We start from the raw sequence: 19,597 nt of genomic DNA, 5'->3' as shown, positions 1-19,597 counted from the left end.
TTTGAACATTAAACAGGTTAACAGGTTAATTGGAAAAGGGTGTTTGTCATGATTGGGTATAAAAGGAGCATCCCCAAAAGGCTCAGTCGTTCACAAGGAAGGATGGGGCGAGATTCACCACTTTGTGAACAACTGCATGGGCAAATAGTCCAGCAGTATAAGAGCAACGTTTCTCAACGTATAATTTCAAGGAATCTAGGGATTTCATCATCTACTGTCCACAATATCATCAAAAGATTCAGAGAATCTGGAGGAATCTCTGCACATAAACGGCAAGGCCGAATACCAACACTGGATGCCCGTGACCTTCGATCCCTCAGGCGGCACTGCATTGAAAACCGACATCATTCTGTAAAGGATGGGCTCAGGAATACTTTAGAAAACCACTGTCAGTTAACACAGTTCGTCGCTACATCAACAAGTGCAAGTTAAAACTCTACCATGCAAAGTGAAAGCCATATATCAACAACACCCAGAAATGCCGCCGGCTTCTCTGGGCCCGAGCTCATCTTAGATGGACTGACACAAAATGGAAAAGTGTGCTGTGGTCTGACGAGTCCACATTTCAAATTGTTTTTGGAAATCATGGACGTCATGTCCACCGGGCCAAACAGGAAAAGGACCATCTGGATAGTTATCAGTGCAAAGTTCAAAAGCCAGCATCTGTGATGGTATGGGGGTGTGTGAGTGCCCATGGCATGGGTAACTTGCACATCTGTGAAGGTACCATTAATGCTGAAAGGTACATACAGGTTTTGGAGCAACATATGCTGCCATCCAAGCAATGTCTTTTTCAGGGACGTCCCTGCTTATTTCAGCAGGACAATGCAAAGCCACATTCTGCATGTGTTACAACAGCGTGGCTTCGTAGTAAAAGAGTGCTAGACTTGCCTGCCTACAGTCCAGACCTGTCTCCCATTGAGAATGTGTGGCACCTTATGAAGCGCAAAATACGACAACGGAGACCCCGGACTGTTGAGCAACTGAAATTGTACATCAAGCAAGAATGGAAAAGAATTCCACCTACACAGATTCAACAATTAGTGTCCTCAGTTCCCAAATGCTTATTGAGTGTTGTTAAAAGGAAAGGTGATGTAACACAGGGGTAAACATGCCCTTGTCCCAGCTTTTTTGGAACGTGTTGCAGGCATCAAATTCAAAATGAGTGAAGATTTGCAAAACAACAATAAAGTTTATCAGTTTGAACATTCGATATCTTGTCTTTGTAGGTATTCAATTGAATATAGGTTGAAATGGATTTGCAAATCATTGTATTCTGTTTTTATTTACGTTTTACACAACGTCCCAACTTCATTGGAATTGGGGTTGTAGAAGCTTATTTAGTATTCAGCTGGCAGCATGCATATTGACCACTGGTTATGTTTCATATCTCATCAGAATTCTCTACACATGGATAGGTAAGGTACATATTTGGCTAAGAAAGAACTTTACATTTATAGCGGTGTTCTAAATTTGCCATTGCAATTTCACAATTCATACTCATTCAATAAAAATGAAAGTATAGAGTGGTGTACAAAAAAAATGGATGTCAGTTTTGATCTTAATTGAAATATTTAGTTGTTTTTAAAATGCTTTAATCAATTTTAATACAGACTGTTCAACAAAAAGATAACAAGAAAAACAAAAGAATATTTTATTTAAGGTCAAAATTTAGTTTTTAAATATTGTATTTTTTTTATTGTTCTTATCCCATTTTTATAAAATTGAAAACTATTTATGGTCTGACCTTTATTTGTAAATTAAATTCATGTGCCTATCTTTTCCCATGAAAATCTCTGTCATTTTCTTGTAAAGGTCCCCCTTATTTTCCTTTAGTTTAAAAAGTCTTAATTTTCCATTCTAGCAGTCAGTCGGAACAAAAAATAAAAATAAACAGACCGCTACAGTGCATTTGACTTTCTGATATTACTAAATTATTTGCGCGCCTAGAGCCTCTGCATAGAAGAACAGCAGCAACAAGCACCTGTTGGGCTCACATTCGCCCCCTTCAGTGCGGCGCGGTACTGTTGTGCCTTTTCACTGCGTTTTTTTGTCCGATCAGCAAGACTATATATGTCATACACATTCATTAAAGATAGTATTAGCCAGACTGTGGAAAGTCAGGTTGTATAATAAACGCATGTGCAAACATATTGGCAACATACAGAGAGACAGCAACAGCAGGCAATTGCATGCATCAGCCTAGTGTGTGAGGGATAGCGCAGTCTGAAGTGAGGATCTGCTCGTCTTGTCGCAGCTACACCTCGCATTTCTTCCCTATATTTGATCAGTAAATGTGCAAATTTATTGGTTGTGACTATAAAAATTATCAAAATTATTGGAATCATACAGAAAACAAAAGTATAGCACAGACCAGTGGACAAATGTTATTTATGTTATTATTAGTTTTTTAACTTTTCATGATGACAAGTGAGACCACATGTCCCTGTAAGAAGTGCAGTCATGGTGCCAGAGAAGTGCTGGACTTCCACTGGTACTGATCCATCTGGTCCTGCACTGAAACTCCGAGACTTTTCTTCTTCTCGCATGCTAAATTTGCTTTCATTATCATCTGCACTATAATTAAACACTTGACTATAGTAAGCCCAAGTTACAAGATCACCGTATAGTGAACAGCATAATGTAATTGGACATTTAGGGCGGCCTACAAACAACCCCTCTGCACAACTGAAATTGACTGAACGAAAATGCTATTGCTTTTAATTCCCCGTTTTTACTCAATTTTCGTTCTCGTTTTAGTTCGGTCACATATCACTCATTTTTATTTTTATTTAGTTTTAGTTTCTCTGTTTGCCTTAACTTTAGTTCTTGTTTATGTAAAACGAAAAACAACATTTTTAGTTCTAGTTCTCATTTTCATTAAGGAAATATCACTGGTTTATATTTGGCAAATATTTAACAAGAGGTAGCAATGTAACATTGATACCAGAAACTCATGGCATCCTTAACAGCTATTCTTTACTTTTCCTTGTCCTAAAAAGTACATAACTATTCTATGGGAAGCATCAAAAACCTCAGATTTGGATGTGGTAACTTCCAGATAACACTTGGAGAAAGTTGCTTCACTGTGTTTCAAAGCTTATACATTTATAAGGTAAAAAAAAAAAAAAGATGTAACCCGCAACGTAGTTAAGATGCCACCATCAGGTCTTCAGAATAGATACTCTTCAATGTTAGCTCTACATGTCCATGAAAATGTAAGCAAAATTGTACTCAGAATAATTTCGATTGACTCCAACACTCACCTTTCTTCTTTTGGTGGGGGGTGTGGCTGTACTACTTGAAAACTGCTTAAAATAATGTTGTACTCACTGACATAGTACTTGTCTACTTCTTAAAAAAATTAACAGATTTGACATTTCATCTCCTGGTTCTAAGACATGACTTAATGCTTAAAAGCAGAAGCATAACTGCAGTACCTACACCAGTGCCTTCATGGTTGACCAACAAAAATGAAGGAAGGAAAGAATGGAGAGGACCTCCCTTGAATAAATGGGGCCAGGGCTAAGGTATGGGGGTTATACTTCAGTATTTTATAACACCTATACTAGGGTGTATTAATATCATGAATGATAAAGTGAGAACATTTGGTATTTCAAGGTAAAATGTCTGCCAGGAGTGTCTACCATGCTGTTTATTACTAGGATAATGCCCCTTCTTTCTCACCTTTTCTTATGACCCTAATTGAAAGATGTATTTTTTCTAGGATCTTGCCTCACACTTTCTTGAAGAAGCATAAGTGGATGTTAAACTATAGTTGTTCCCACTATCTAAAAATGGGACATACTATCCAAGCCTGCCAATTCACGGGTAATATTCACACTTTCCCTAAAACCATAAAATTTTAAAACTGTCTTATTATTTTGATATCCCTAACTAAATCTAGATTTGCTCCCTACAGCAGAGACTTCTGAGACACATATGGGACACTGAACATTTGACAGTTGGACTGAGTGAACATTGTAGAATTGTTTGGATGGTCAAAGTCATCAATTCCATTACCCTGCCTAACCAAGAACAGCCTGAGATCTCCCGAGACATCAAATACTTTCTTTAACATATTCCTTTCAAATACAGAAAATCTAAAATTTGGAATAGTCAGGTGTCCATACAGAAGCAAAGCAGCTCAGTGCTGTTGGTTTATAGCTTTCAGAGGTTAAAGTTGTAATTTCACTCTGACAACTAGTGCTGTGGAGTTTGCACTTTCTTCTTGTGTGTGACAGTTTTTTACTTCAAGTACTCCAGTTTCCCATCCACAGTTTAAACTTGTGGGTGTTGGGTTACCTGTCTGCTCTAAATTTGTATGGAGTGAGCATCAGCCTGCATTGAGTGTACACAAAATTGAACCAGTGTCCTGCCTAGACTTGTTTCCTGGAATGTGCCAAGTGCTGCCAGTATTGGCACTGGATTCTCTTTGGCCAAGAATTGATAAAAAGCAATATAAAAATGGGTGGGTAGAAGGGAAGATGTCATGAACACATCATTTGATCAAGTCATAAATTCCGTAAGGTGCTAAGGAAACTAGCTGTCATGTATCCGGAAGTGGCTTTTATCCAGCGTTTTATTAGATTACAAAACTCTCTGTTGTCATTTAAAGTAACCCCAGTAAACCTACAGTACAGAAAATCTAATTTCTTCTCTTTGTACTCACAGTCTTATCTTTATCCTGAACCATAAACTGGCTGGAAAAGAAACAACAATGCTTAAAAAATGTGAACAGAAAATTTAAAAAGACTCGTGTGAGCATTATAAATTAAGAATAATTAAAAACACATTTTTTATAGCCTTGTTCCTTATTCTAATACATTATACAGAGAAATATTTCAGAAATTACATTTTTTTTTTACCCAGTTGTGTGTTAAGCTTTAAAAAAAAAAAATTACATGTAACTCACATTCTTATATTTGTATAGCAGTGGTCTTTGTACTGTAACTGCAAACTGAGCTCAGCCGATAATGTATTGCTGTTAAAGGAATTATGGACTAATTAGTCTTTTATTTAGCTTTTTCCATTGATATTGCAAATATCAGATTACAACAGAATGATTTAGAAATCATACTGAAAATTACTTTAACCAAATTTCAGTTGTATTATATTACAGTATATAATAGATGGGCAGAAAACTGAAACAGATGATGATAATGCCTGACTACACTGCTTAAAATCTAATTCAATTTTTAGCTGGGAAAGATTTGTTCTTCCTATGTTCCTATAACTATCTCAAGTAGGTTCCAATTCCTTCTCCAAATCCAATGACATGTCACCAGGCCAATTGCCAATTCTAAATTTGTGCCTGTTTAGACAGGTTGTCTGCCAATGTGTTTGTATTGGAATGGTGTTCTGTTCAGGACTGGCTTCTGCCTTGCTGATAAGCTGCAGCTTTTCACAACGAAAAAGTGAAAAGAGAAAATGAAGCTTAAAAAAATGTACTGATGAAAATAAGTAAACCACCAAAATATGGTCAAACTAAATGTTGGCATGTGTCTATAAATTATAGTACTGTATATACAATATTCATTTCTACACATACTGTATATTAATAACTATATGAATATAACAATGAATAACAATACTGTGTTATAAAAGTGTATACATTATTGGACAAGCTCTTTAGAAAATGTTAAGAGATAATATAAAAAGACAATGCTTCTAATAATATCCAAAAAGAAAAACTGTCTCTGAACTTTTCCTGAATGCCATTTATTAACAAGAGAAAAAGAAGAAGAAAAAAAAAAGGAAAACTAACTTAACCCATTATGAACAAGTCATTTTTGCATTAAACAGGAATTAACAGCTACAAACCACATGTGAATCTGCAAACAAACCTCGCATTGCATGAGCTGCAGGTGTGCAGCCCACAAAAAAAAAACTTGAAAACTGTCCTTCTAGCTGAACACTGCAGTTTATTTTTTTTTACTTCTATAAAAATATTTAACTTAACAAAATTACTACCGTTCCCAGAATGTACAAAGAGGGTTAGCAAACATTTTGACTGACCTATTTTTAATTAATTAATTACTTTTTTAATCCTCATTACTGTTTTTATATTTTTCTCCTCAGGGTACCTTGGCATTCAGTACAAGTACAGAACAATCTAAGAATGGAGACTCAAACACAGATATTAATGAAGATACAAAAAACACAGACAATGTAAGGTAGATAACTGAAGTGGAGTGAAGTAGTCATTTAGAGTTCTACCTACTGTGTTGTATGTTTCTGACTTAATTATCCACCAGGTTACAGCAGTGCAATGGTATTGTTCTGGAATGGTATAGTGGCATATCTGCCTTAACCTATAGTTATTTTATTTTAATTCCCTCATCAATTTCTTCTTAATCTAAAGTTTCCATATTCTCCCTGGATCAACTTGGGTGTTTCATAGTTTGGCAAAGCATTCCACTTTATTTTACTTGGAGCTCTGGTTCCAGAGAGTGGTAGCATGTTGTATGTTGATTAGCACATGCAAGTAATAATTTCCCCTTACACAGTGCACATAATAATAACAGCACTACAATACTATAATTTAAGGTGCTCTGTAATGGACTAACAGCTTGTTTTAAGGTTGGTCCTGTACCTTACCCAAAATTTTAACCAGAATATTATCTAAGCCTTTCACTGCAAGAGGGTTGAAATAGGTAGGATCTTTGATAAAAGCAGGTTCAGTCTGCTGTGATGCAGTGTCCACCTTGGCATATTCATGTGAAAATTGCGTATTTTAATAATGAAAGAGAGCAGACACATGGACACTTATGATTTATTTGAAAGATGACACCCTTGGATATATAAAAATACTAATGTGGCTTCTAGATGATTTACGGGATTATTGAAACATACACAAACATTGAAATTCAGCCTCCTGCCAGGAGGACAACAAACATGAACACATCATTTGATCACATCTTAAGCTTCAATTTGATAACCAAATGGAAAATAAAACAACTAAAACAAAAATCAAATTAATAATCTGAAAACCTATACAGGGAAATACTACCAAAATTTTGAAAGGATTTCAGCACCTTTGAAAAACTGTATTTTTAACATTTAGAAGGAAAATGAGGGGGAAAAAGCACTAAGAGTCTGCTCATCAATTTAAAAGATCCATATCAACTTGCATTTCTTTTCTAAGACAGAACATGCATATGTTTACACATGCCAAGACAATAATATAAATGAAATAAGTCTATTGCAGGCTACCAAAATAGACATCAAGTTCTGTTCCCTTCTACATCCCCCAGCATAGTATGATTGCTGTTTCTTGGGGGCAAAAAAAGATGCATCCTCTTAAACAGGCTACTGGTTTTAAAAAAAAAAAAAAAGGCGAGTAGGTAAATACAATGCATTACAATGCATTAAGGCAATACAGGATAATAGATGACAATTTCATTAATTCTGAGAATAGCAATACAAAAAAATGTGCAACATGCGCTTGTCTAATGAAATTAATGTATAGGCATTCATTTTGAAACTGTTCCCAAAACTGAGAGCCTACAGAATGGCAGCTTCTTCGTAATTCAGATTCATTGTGTGAACACAGCCACAGGTTATGAAAATGGTTGGGTGGACAGGCTACTAAGTCAGTCAGTCACAAGCTAAAACGGGTATGAAATGTGAATGAAGATTATGTAAATGAATATTTTGCTAAAAACCACAAATCAGTTTGGCATTCTACCCACATACAATAATTACTGAAAAATCAACCTCTGAATAAGCCAGGCTTTCATCTTTCATCTCAAAATGTACGGCTTAATGGAACCTACAATCTGCAAAGGTGGCCTATAGGCAGGGTTGGTTCACCCACTGGCGCAGATCATAAGGGGGGTAAAACCCAGCCTCACGAATAAGCAACCCAACAATCAGTTGACACAATAATAAGCTTGGCCTAGCACCAGCATGGCGTACTAGCTAAAGCCTTTTTTAGGGTGTTTCATTTTTAATGAGTTGCCTGACAAAATTATCAAAAGTTAAAGCAAGCATCATTTAAATAAATGCAATTATAAGTTAACCCTCACTGTAATAATCATGAAAATAAAATTCACACACAAAAAGTGACCATTTAATTTGTCTGACTTAATTCAGCCTGCATTGGTTAAAATTATTTCACTACTGATTTACTCAGTTTTATCAACAGTTGCCATTCCAAAATGTTTCACTATACTGCTGGCCAAACATCTACAGTGTATATAGTTTCTGGATCAATTATTCATTTCACTATCTGGAAATGTCTAAATCTGACTCTGCTCTTCTTATTGGATTGAGCAGAATTGCTACTGCAACAACATATCAGTGTTCATCATCAATCAACAGCCTGTGAATTTTGCTTCAGAAAATATGATGATTGAACATCAAAGCCACTTATCCCTGTGGTAACTCCTCTGATGCTTCTTACTTAAAAGCCACAAACCTGCTGGAATTTCTAGGTCCCTTGTACTTGCCATAAGCAAACATAATACGGTGGGACAGGTGTCCCACTTCATTCAGACTTCAGAATTGCCGCTGTTCATACAGCAAGTCATACCCTGTGCAACTCTGTACACCTGTTTTGCTAACCCACCCCAAACACATATCACACCATGTGGGTGTAAAAAGAATGACCTGACAATGAGTCATATGTGCAAATGCATTATTTTTTAAATAAAAGACCTTGGACTGGCCAGATCTCTGTAGGTGGGTACACCTTTTATTGGGGTGATCGCTCTGATGGCTGTCATACTCAGGGAGTACCTGTTGCTATGGAGGATTGGCTCCTTCCAATGGTGTCCGATGTCACTCCTTTCAAAAAAAGTATTATGAGACTCAAATTAAGGCACACTCTGCCTTGTCAGTTGTCTCAGTGTATTCTCCCACAGCGGTGAGTGATGTCTCAGTGAGAGATATTTTATTCACAACTTCATTGGTGGTTGATGGGTGCCCACGAGGTGACATTCCTCTGGTCAGGGGTGACTTAAATGCGACCACTGGCACTGACAGGGTATTGGGATTGTGTTGGTCTGTATGGATCTGGTGATCATGGTGAAACTGGTTCCTTGTCTTTGCAAAAGGTCAGGTACTGCAGATTACTGGCTGGCCTGTACAGTGGTACTGTGAGTGCTGTGCAGAGTGGAGGCAGAACCTCTGCGTTTTTCCCAGTTGATTCTGGGGTATGTCAAGGGTGTGTTCTTGCTCGTACTCTGTTCAATGCTTGCATGGAATGGGTGTTGGGCAGGGTCGTGGGGCCCAGCGGCTGTGAAGCCATCTATTGGTGAAGAAATATTCACTGATCTTGACTTTAACGACAATGCTCTGATGTTTGCAGAGTCAATGGAGGTTCTGTTGGGGGCTCTCGAGAGAGAGTGGGCGAAGAATCTGAAAGTCTGGGCTTGCAAGTGTCTCGGATAAAAACCAAGATCCAGGCCATTAATGACCTCTTGGGCACAGCCATCAACAGTGTGTCTGTCTGCAGAGAGTATGTTGACCATGTCAAAAGGTTTACTTACCTCCGCAGTGGCATTCATGTCTCTGGTAACAATTCCTATGAAGTCAGTAGACGGATTGGGAGAGCATGAAGGGGCCACGAGATTGCTGGAAAGGGGTGTGTGGCACTCCTGATATTTTTGCAAAAGGACGAAGGCCCAAGTTTTAAGAGTCCTGGTGCTTCCTGTTTTGCTATATGTTTGTGAGACATAGACGCTATCCAGTGACCTGAGACAAAGACTGGACTTCTTCGTTGTTGCGTCTCTACTGAGAATCCTTGGTGTCCTTGTGAATCCTTTGTGTCGAATGAGCAGTTGCTCATAAATTCCAAAATGAGGAACATTACCTGCATTGTGAGGAAGTGTCAGTTACGGCACTACAGCCATGTGGCATGATTCTCCGAGGGTGAGTTGGCTTGCAGGATCATCATTGTTAAGGACCTGAGCAGCTGGACCAGAAGACCAGGTAAAACCAAGCAGTTGGACCAGGCAACACCTGGCTGTGGCAGACAGATGGCCATTTCCAGAGGGCAGGACTAGATAGCGGGGTAGGTCGGGAGGGGTTGCAAACCAGGATCCCAAGAGGTTGTGTGGTGGGTGGGGTAATGAGCTGTACCAGTGAATGCTCCCCAAAATTACCTGACTTGACTGCCATTGCTTATTTAATCTTGAGGTAGGACTCAAGGCGGGGTAAAGATTCTTTTGCATGAAAGTACTACAACCACAAATTATAGTTCACAAAGGAAGGTATGAAGAAGAATTATTCTACATTGTATATGGCAAAACACAGAAGGACTTACCCTGTTAAATGGAACAGTTCTGAGACCAGTTACAATTTTGACCTAGGACCCAATGCTTATTTTCTCCTTTGGAGCAGTACTAAAACTAAAGCAATGACTACTGACAATACGCTGGTACAGTTTGGGCAGGTGATAGACTTGTATGTATTATAGTTTAAATGAAATGATGTGTATCTAGGAGTTTACTACAGTCCTAATGTGACTGGTGGAAGACAAGGATTTCCTTGTTACATGTATGTGTATGTATGTTTGCATACATGTACAGTATATCCAAGTATACCCAAAATTGCATTTGTGTGTATGTGTGATAGAATATAAATATCTGCGTATTTGTGCAAATATCCAAAAATAAACAATAAACTATGACTAAATATTCACTTAGTAACCCTACCCTTAATGTTAAGACTGTTTGCTGAAAGAAACCACTGCAGCCATGTGCTTTTGAAGCACATGTGGTAAATGTTTCCTTGCCAGCATAAATTCACCTCCCATGAGGTTTACTTTGAAACTCTTCATAATGTGCTCCTTAACAGGAGAATTCAGAAAATCTATGAAGCTTGTAACCTGATAGGATGCCTACTTTAAAAAAAAAATTAAAGAAAAGAAACTTATAAACAATGTCCTCCATTTGAGTAGCACAACTCAGTGCTATGATCCAAATTAAAAAAAACAAAAACAAATCCAGTATCAGTGCTCACAGAGGTAAACATATTAAACTTGAAATATTCTTTAAAGGATAAGTTAGTTATTTTTTAAACCCAAGTTATTCCTTCACAAACATGGTATATATGCATTTGCCACCCGAAATTGTATTCTAAAGTTAGGAGTTTTATGTAAATTTAAAAAAATATCTTCCCCTAACCGGATCTTTATAATTGAGGCATGAGGAATAGGGTATAACTGGAAAATAAAATAAAATGTCCAAGATGGTTGGCAAGGTATTTTCTAGAATCTTTAGAAGAGTTTTAACTTTAGAACACAATTTTGTCTGGCAAATGTATACATACCATGTTTATGAAGAAATAACTTTGGAAAAAAATACCAAACTTAGCCTTTAAGTGCTGAGGAAGCAGGGCATTTTACAGATTATTACTTTCTAGTAAATACTGTATGTATTTTTATGCTCAACAACTAAAAGTACTAGTTCCGATAACACTGGAATTAATGGGGTACAAGGCACCACTGGAAAACAAAAGCCTTAAAACTTACGGAATACATTCATTTTTTTTTAAGCCAAGATAGTTCTTAAGAATTGATCCATGTCTTTCAATTACACACATATTGTGAAATAGCTTATACAAGTAATTTTTGAACAATACTCACCAATATTATTATATTCAGCCTTTTCAAAAAAAAAAACATCAGCACTTGTAATCTTTAATGGCGGGGAGTATTTTCCTCACGAGAAAGAAAATCACAATAAACATTCATACCACGTGGTTGGTTTTAATTCGATTTGCTTCTAGGTTTAGGTAGGAATTCACACGTGGTAATAGAAAATATATCCTTATTTTCAGAAAAATAATGCTTGGGTTACGTGATAAAATGATCATTTCCAGATCCCTTCTGTTGTCACAAACTTGAATCAGAAACGCAGAAGGCATGAGTTTTTTATTTATTTATCATTACAGTGGTGCTTCATTCCCTGTTAATTTCAATGTAAAGCACCAATGTGGGCAAGATATTTTTAGAAATATACAGAAAACCCTGGACTTCAGACCACCATTTTGAATACCAAATGCACATAAACCATGTTTGTGAAGAAACAGCTTCAACTTGAAAAATACAAAACTTAATCTTTATATCTGAGTCAAAAGGGAAAACCTTTCCTCATCATTAATGTAAAATGACAGCATACTAGACATTCATTAAATAACTTCATATTAGAATTTTAAGCATTTTAACTTTTTACAACTTTTATTCGATTTTCAGTTAGGATTTATGCCAACATGATTGCAACTGATTGGTCCTTTGCAAAATGGAAAGACAGTTTGGCCAAAAAAAAAAAAAAAAAAAAAATTGTTATGCATTTTCTAGACATATAGCAAAATAGAATAGTTTATCCAATTTCACATACTTTTTAAATATGTTTTTTTCTGTATTTCCAATAAAAAGGTAAATAAAACAACAAAACCTGGACAATATAATAGATCGGTTCATTAATATTTGTTGCTGTTCAGACGAAGTCCTGTATGAAGTAGCCAGCTGAGAGCACAATACTGATCAAAAAATCCATACTCGCTCTTAACTTCACTTAAAATACTGCTAATTTTTTTGTGAAAACTGTGATCGTTTTGGATAAGGATGATCAACTAATAGAGAATTACAATTAAGCAATACCAGAATCTAATTATTTCTTTGTTACCACTGTTTCTTTTTGCAATGAAACATAACCTAAAGATGTTGATAAACTGCATATTTAGAGTCAATACAGCTGACCTAACAGGCAATAAAAACATAAAAAAGTGACATATAAGGCAAGTCTCTATGTCTAGAAGAACTTTTAGACCTAAAATAAAAACTCCCTGCTGAATAAGCCTTTGTGCAATAATGTTTAAGCACACTCAGAAATTTTTAAACTTACAATGCCTGAATAAAACAGCTGTATGATACACAAAGTGCATATAATATATTGATTTTCACAAACTTTTGAAGACAATATCCTTATTGAGCTGAATCAAGAATATTGTCATAAAAAGAACTTTACTACAAATTGACCTGCTGATAATGAAACAGTACTTACCCAGCAGAATCTTAGCTGGTTTAAATGTTGCAAGCCTTTAGTCTATTCTTATCCTTCAATAAGTTCACTTTTGTTCTTCTTTTTCTTTCTGCATTCAACTTCTTAAAAAAATAACAATAATATAATGTCATATTTAGATGCCTTCATGAAGGAAAATTCTAACTGAACATCTTAACTGTCCACTTTCAATCTATACCCACTAGTAGCAACATTTACACATTATTCTCTCTTTTTCTCCAGTCAGCAAGCAGCAGGGCATACTTTTGCGGGAATTCCTACGGAGAACTGTAGTCAGAAAACAGGATAGGTTTTGATTGGCTAAAGTCATGGACAGGTCATTAGGATTACAGTAATTTCTAGAGAATATGAAAATTAGTATTATGTTAGCTAGAATGAATCTATCAAATAGCTGGATGTAATAACAGGCAATTAAATGGGGCAAAAAAATGACAAAGATGAGAGCTTTAGCTATTGTTTTTTAAGCAGATTCTGTATTTTCTGATTGCACATTCCATAATGAGGGATTACCATAATTAATTTTCTGTCTATAAATAATAATATAAATAATATTCTAACCAGTTCATGACTACAAGATGACAAGCAATCAAGAAGGTCTTTAAAAATAAGAGCAAGTTTTCCACTGTCTGACAATGCATTATGTAAAGGCTAAAGTATAATCTGGGGCATAAACCCCTTTCTGAATTCAAGAACCTTACACACAATGACAGATGCACATGTGCATCTTTACAAGTTGACACAAAAAATGTGAACTTATTATAATCCAACAGGTGGAAATAGACAGGCATATATAACAGTTCAAAATTCTTAGAAAACAAGTAGAAACCAGAAGGAAAACTTCCCAAAGCAAATTTAAACCAAAATGAATAAATACAATACTGTTAAAGTACTGACAACACAAGAATTAGAGCTGGCGATAGTATGATGAAATTAAAAATGTCAGCAAATAGCTTGTAATGCTATTGTGAAACAGGTTTACAAAATATATAGACTCATGTCTGTTTGTTATATTCTTGGCTACATATTTTCATACCATGAAATTGAAACTCTATGCATTAGTTTCTTACTTAAGTCTAGGCAAAAAAAACACACTTGAGGTTCTAGTAGTCTGCCAGCTAGAGCACATCTTGAAAGGAAAGAGCAAACATGAAAGAATTGCTGGAATACTTCATTGTTTATTTCTTCATTATTCTAAAATGTAAATCTTTATCTGGAGTTCTAACTACTCAACATGTACTAGGTCTATGAGCCATTTCTAATCCACTACTCTGGCTCTGGGCCATCTCAAATTTAGGACTGCATTTTTTTTTCTTTTAAACTACACCAATTCACACTTGAGATCTAAGGTGTCTTTGCATGTTTACACATGAAGCTGAAAATAGTAATAAAAAGCATGCTGTTAGTGTAAACAACTGAAATGTTCCAAGAATCAGTTACATAAATAACCATTGAGAGGGATTTTAGAGCTGAAAATCATACACAAAAAAGCATAAATCAAAATTCATAAATAGGATAGAAAATTAAACCTCCATAATACACAAGACCATACACAACCTTCAGACTAAAAGACTTCTTGATCTAACAGTTAATTGTTTAGAGATGATTTGAATCTGTCTTTACATATTTACCTTATACATGGAAAGTATTACAATCCTTATTCATTTTGGTGATTTGATATGGCTGCATGTAATTACAAAAATACCTTGGCATAACACTTACAAATGATAAACAAAGGTAACATTTAACATTTGTCAGAGTGAAAGTAAATTTGTGGCAGATGAAGTTTAATGCAAATGTAACATACTAATTTGAAATTAAGAATAAAGTAAACATTTTAGATTTGAATACATAGTGGAAAGGCTGAAAATTGAAAGTAAACCTTATGAGAAGAATTTAGGAGACATAGTGATATCACTATGAACTGCCAGATAGTCTTCATAATGGCTTCTGAACACTAACAGAATGTTAGGTTATACAATACGAGTACAGAACAGGTCTAAGGAGATTATGCTCAAGATTTATAGTGCACTGGCAAGGCCTCATCTGGAGTACAGTGTTCAGTTTTGGGCTCCTGGCTTCAAAAAAAAGACATGACAGTGCTAGAAATAATCCAGCCAACAGTAACTAGGCCAATTCCAGGACTGCAGAGGATGAGTCGTGAAGAAAGATTAAAACAGCTGAGCATTTATAGTTTAAGCAAAAGGAGATTAAGAGGTGACATGACTGAAGAGTTCAAAATTATTAAGGGAATTAGTACAGCGGATTGAGGCTTTATTTATTTTAACATGACTTCAACAAGAAACTTGGTAAGGGGTAAATTTTGCACAAACATCAGGAAGTTTTTCTTTACACAGAGAAACATGGAATATGTTACCAAGTAGTGTAGTAGACATTTTAATTTTAGGGGCCATCAAAACTTCATTTGATGTTATTTTGGAGGACTTAAGTGGATAGGACTGGTGAGCTTTGTTGGCCCTACAAAAGTCATATCACATTTTAGGATGAGGAAGTCAAAGTTCTAATTTTTGAACCACAAATTGAACCACATACAGCATTGCAGATGAAAAAATTAATCCTAAAAATAAGCTTTTAACTTAGTGCATAAAAATTAAATATAAACTCAACATTTTACCTTTATAAATCTTGTAAATGTGTCCAGCATGAAGCTTAAAAACTTAACTAATGAAACACGATTAACAATGGAGGGGTTTGGGGGACTGAAGACCCCCGTGAAGCAAAGGGTGCGGGCATGCTGCTAAGCAAATAACACAGTCGATAAACACCTGCAAAGCAGTATAAAAACAGATGCACTATACAGTTAAAAGTGCTGCTTTTTTGGAGAGAAAAAAATGCAGAGAACCATGGACATGTGGAACAAGTAATCAAGTAGTGTGGTAAATTCAAAAATGTTATATTTGGGGAATTACACACGTGGACAAAATTGTTGGTACCCTTCAGTCAATGAAAGAAAAACTCAAAATGGTCACAGAAATAACTTTAATCTGACAAAAGTAATAATAAATAAAAATTCTATGAAATTTCACCAATGAAAGTCAGACATTGATTTTCAACCATGCTTCAACAGAATTATTTAAAAGAATAAACTCATGAAACAGGCCTGGACAAAAATGATGGTACCCCTAAGTTAATATTTTGTTGCACAACCTTTTGAGGCAATCACTGCAATCAAACGATTCCTGTAACTGTCAATGAGACTTCTGCACTTCTCAGCAGGTATTTTGGCCCACTCCTCATGAGCAAACTGCTCCAGTTGTCTCAGGTTTGAAGGGTGCCTTTTCCAGACGGCATGTTTCAGCTCTTTCCAAAGATGCTCAATAGGATTGAGGTCAGGGCTCATAGAAGGCCACTTTAGAATAGTCCAATGTTTTCCTCTTAGCCATTCTTGGGTGTTTTTAGCTGTGTGTTTTGGGTCATTGTCCTGTTGCAAGACCCATGACCTGCGACTGAGACCAAGCTTTCTGACACTGGCCAGCACATTTCTCTCTAGAATCCCTTGATAGTCTTGAGATTTCATTGTACCCTGCACAGATTCAAGACACCCTGTGCCAGATGCAGCAAAGCAGCCCCAGAACATAACAGAGCCTCCTCCATGTTTCACAGAAGGGACAGTGTTCTTTTCTTGATATGCTTCATTTTTCCGTCTGTGAACATAGAGCTGATGTGCCTTGGCAAAAAGTTCAATTTTGTCTCATCTGTCCATAGGACATTCTCCCAGAATCTTTGTGGCTTGTCCACATGTAGTTTGGCAAATTCCAGTCTGGCTTTTTATGATTTGTTTTCAACAATGGTGTCCTCCTTGGTCGTCTCCCATGAAGTCCACTTTGGCTCAAACAACGACGGATGGTGCGATCTGACACTGATGTTCCTTGAGCTTGAAGTTCACCTTGGATCTCTTTAGAAGTTTTTCTGGGCTCTTTTGTTACCATTCGTATTATCCGTCTCTTTGATTTGTCATCAATTTTCCTCCTGCGGCCACGTCCAGGAAGGTTGGCTACAGTCCCATGGATCTTAAATTTCTGAATAATATGTGCAACTGTAGTCACAGGAACATCAAGCTGCTTCGAGATGGTCTTATAGCCTTTACCTTTGACATGCTTGTCTATAATTTTCTTTCTAATCTCCTGAGACAACTCTTTCCTTCGCTTCCTCTGGTCCATGTTGAGTGTGGTACACACCATGTCACCAAACAACACAGTGACTACCTGGAGCCCTATATATAGGTCCACTGACTGATTACAAGATTGTAGACACCTGTGATGCTAATTAGTGGACACACCTTGGATTAACATGTCCCTTTGGTCACATTATTTTCAGTCTTTTCTAGGGTACCATCATTTTTGTCCAGGCCTGTTTCATGAGTTTATTTTTTTAAATAATTCTGTTGAAGCATGGTTGAAAATCAATGTCTGACTTTCATTGGTTAAATTTCATAGAATTTTTATTTATTATTACTTTTGTCAGATTAAAGATATTTCTGTGACCATTTTGAGTTTTTCTTTCATTGACTGAAGGGTACCAACAATTTTGTCCACGTGGATTGAACTGGCAAGCTTTGTTGAGCTGAATGGCCTGTTCTCGTCTAAATATTTCTAATCATTAATTGTGTCTCATTTTTGAAGGTGCAGTTGGATGGTTAAAAGGAAATATTTAGTAAAAATAAGAAAATCAATGCATTTAAGAAGTTAGAACACAAACTGTGCACAGTAAGTGACAAGCTCATGAATTAAAACCCGAGTCTTTGGAAGCATGGTAAATGCCGATATATCTTGAAAAGAAAAAATAAACTGTACTACCGAATGCCCAAGATGCACTTGAATATCCAGGTGTCTTAATAAATTTCACCTGACCTTTATGTTTTCTCTTATAGTAACTTAGGTTTTATTTTTGAAGAATTCGTTTTTTCTCTCCATCATTGTCAGCATGAAATATTTATAAATGATCAAATGCTTACATTACCAATACTACTCTTGTAGTAGCCACAAAATGAGAAGCAGGTGAAGTTAAAAGAAAGCCCTACCCTTTAGCCTGGCTCTAGCAGAGTGTCTAGATAGAAATTATAAAGCCTTTCTTTTAGTTTTTCAAATGACTGTTGCTCTACATTTTCAACGCCTTTATTAAAAAATGACAACAAGGGTTAAATGATAAAATTCCACATACTTGTAAGCAAGTCTACATAATACTACAAGCGGGTGGCATTTCTGGACTGGCTATCACTGAATTATGTGGCCTGAAGGTTGTCTAAGAAAGATCCTTCAGGCGTGATTGTTGACGAACAAGTTCTGATAGGACCCCGCCCAGTAAGGATTCCATCTGCTTAGTGAAGGCGTCATGTTGCCATGACATCTGAACAGGAAATGGGTGTTTTTGCAGGAAACTTTTTTTTTTCCTCCAAGGGGAATGTCAGACTGAGTTGGGGGGGTAGAAGAGACGCAGAAGGCAAGGAGCTCAAGTATCTATGCTTAAGAATATTTCATGATCAGACTTCACCCAGGGATGTCTGCTATCTGTAGGTGGCCACCCTGAAGTTGAAACAGTGAGATGAAATCCCGAAAACAGGCAAGAGGTTGCGGTATAAGGACCTGAGGTTCTCTGGGTGCTCCCGTTGGTCCACGTTTTTAAATTCTGTGGGATAGCATTCCAGGAAGCCATATTCGCCTAAGGGCAGTCTCTTTTCCCTTTGATCATGCAGTAAGAACTGTACTGCAGGATTCTTCACCATTTCACGGACTGCATTTAATCTTTCTCCTATGAATATCATTTATCCTTTATGTGTGGTTCAAACTGGGGATTAAGATTTGACCACTGGGGAGGGCATCCAGGAAAAAAGGGATCACTAATGAGGACTCAGTCACCGGGCATGTAAATGTATCAATGTTGTATTACAATGTACTTGCTAGGTTAACCAGTTCAAGTACCATCTGGTTCTTTCAAGTATCCGTGGGTGCAAAAGGGGAGAAGAGTGGCCGAGAACCGAAGTCCACTTCCCTTTCGGGTGGTGAAGTGTAGTGATCACGTCCCATATTGGGCGAGTGTTATATACTGCAGAGTGTTTTTATACTCTGCAAAGTTCGCCAAGTTACTTTTCTATTTTGTATTTTGTTTAAGCTATTATATTTGAAAATTCATAAATAATTTAAAATGATGAGTTTAGTATTTTTCAAGCCAAAATTATTTCTTAAAAATCAAGGTATATATTTATTTCCCACATGAGATTGTGATGCATTTTTTTATAAATTAAAAAAATATATGTAGGCTGCTTTTGTATTTTATAATGGGAGTGACTGGTTCCAGAGTCCAAACGTGAAAACAAAAGCATTAAAATTTTCCAAATGCCTCCATTTTTCAAGCCAAAAATGTTATCTTGAGATTTTAATACTTGTTATTTACCACAAAAAGTCATCTCTGCTTATTCTTACAGACATTGTTCAATGTCAATACCCAGATGTGAATTATTGTCTCTATGTTATGGACAACTAGACAATAACCACTGAAAAATCTCAAATTTATGATCACTCACAGACTTTCAATATTCAGAAGCTTATTTC

At 36.4% G+C, this 19,597-nt stretch overlaps 1 protein-coding gene across 14 annotated transcripts in view; it reads right to left on the bottom strand.

Moving 5' to 3' along the window:
- Positions 1–19,597, bottom strand: part of mef2aa (myocyte enhancer factor 2aa) — a 534,066-nt gene that overhangs the window by 352,834 nt on the left and 161,635 nt on the right. For all 14 annotated transcript variants that reach the window (XM_039773273.1, XM_039773279.1, XM_039773284.1 and 11 more), the window contains exon 2: positions 13,014–13,114. The gene's annotated coding sequence lies outside the window, so the exon portion shown is untranslated. The remainder of the gene's footprint in view (positions 1–13,013; positions 13,115–19,597) is intronic.

Source organism: Polypterus senegalus, chromosome 12 (assembly GCF_016835505.1).
Source record: "Polypterus senegalus isolate Bchr_013 chromosome 12, ASM1683550v1, whole genome shotgun sequence".
NCBI lineage: Eukaryota > Metazoa > Chordata > Cladistia > Polypteriformes > Polypteridae > Polypterus > Polypterus senegalus.
The sequence above is the reverse complement of the archived record's forward strand: the minus strand, read 5'-3'. Positions and strand labels throughout refer to the sequence as shown.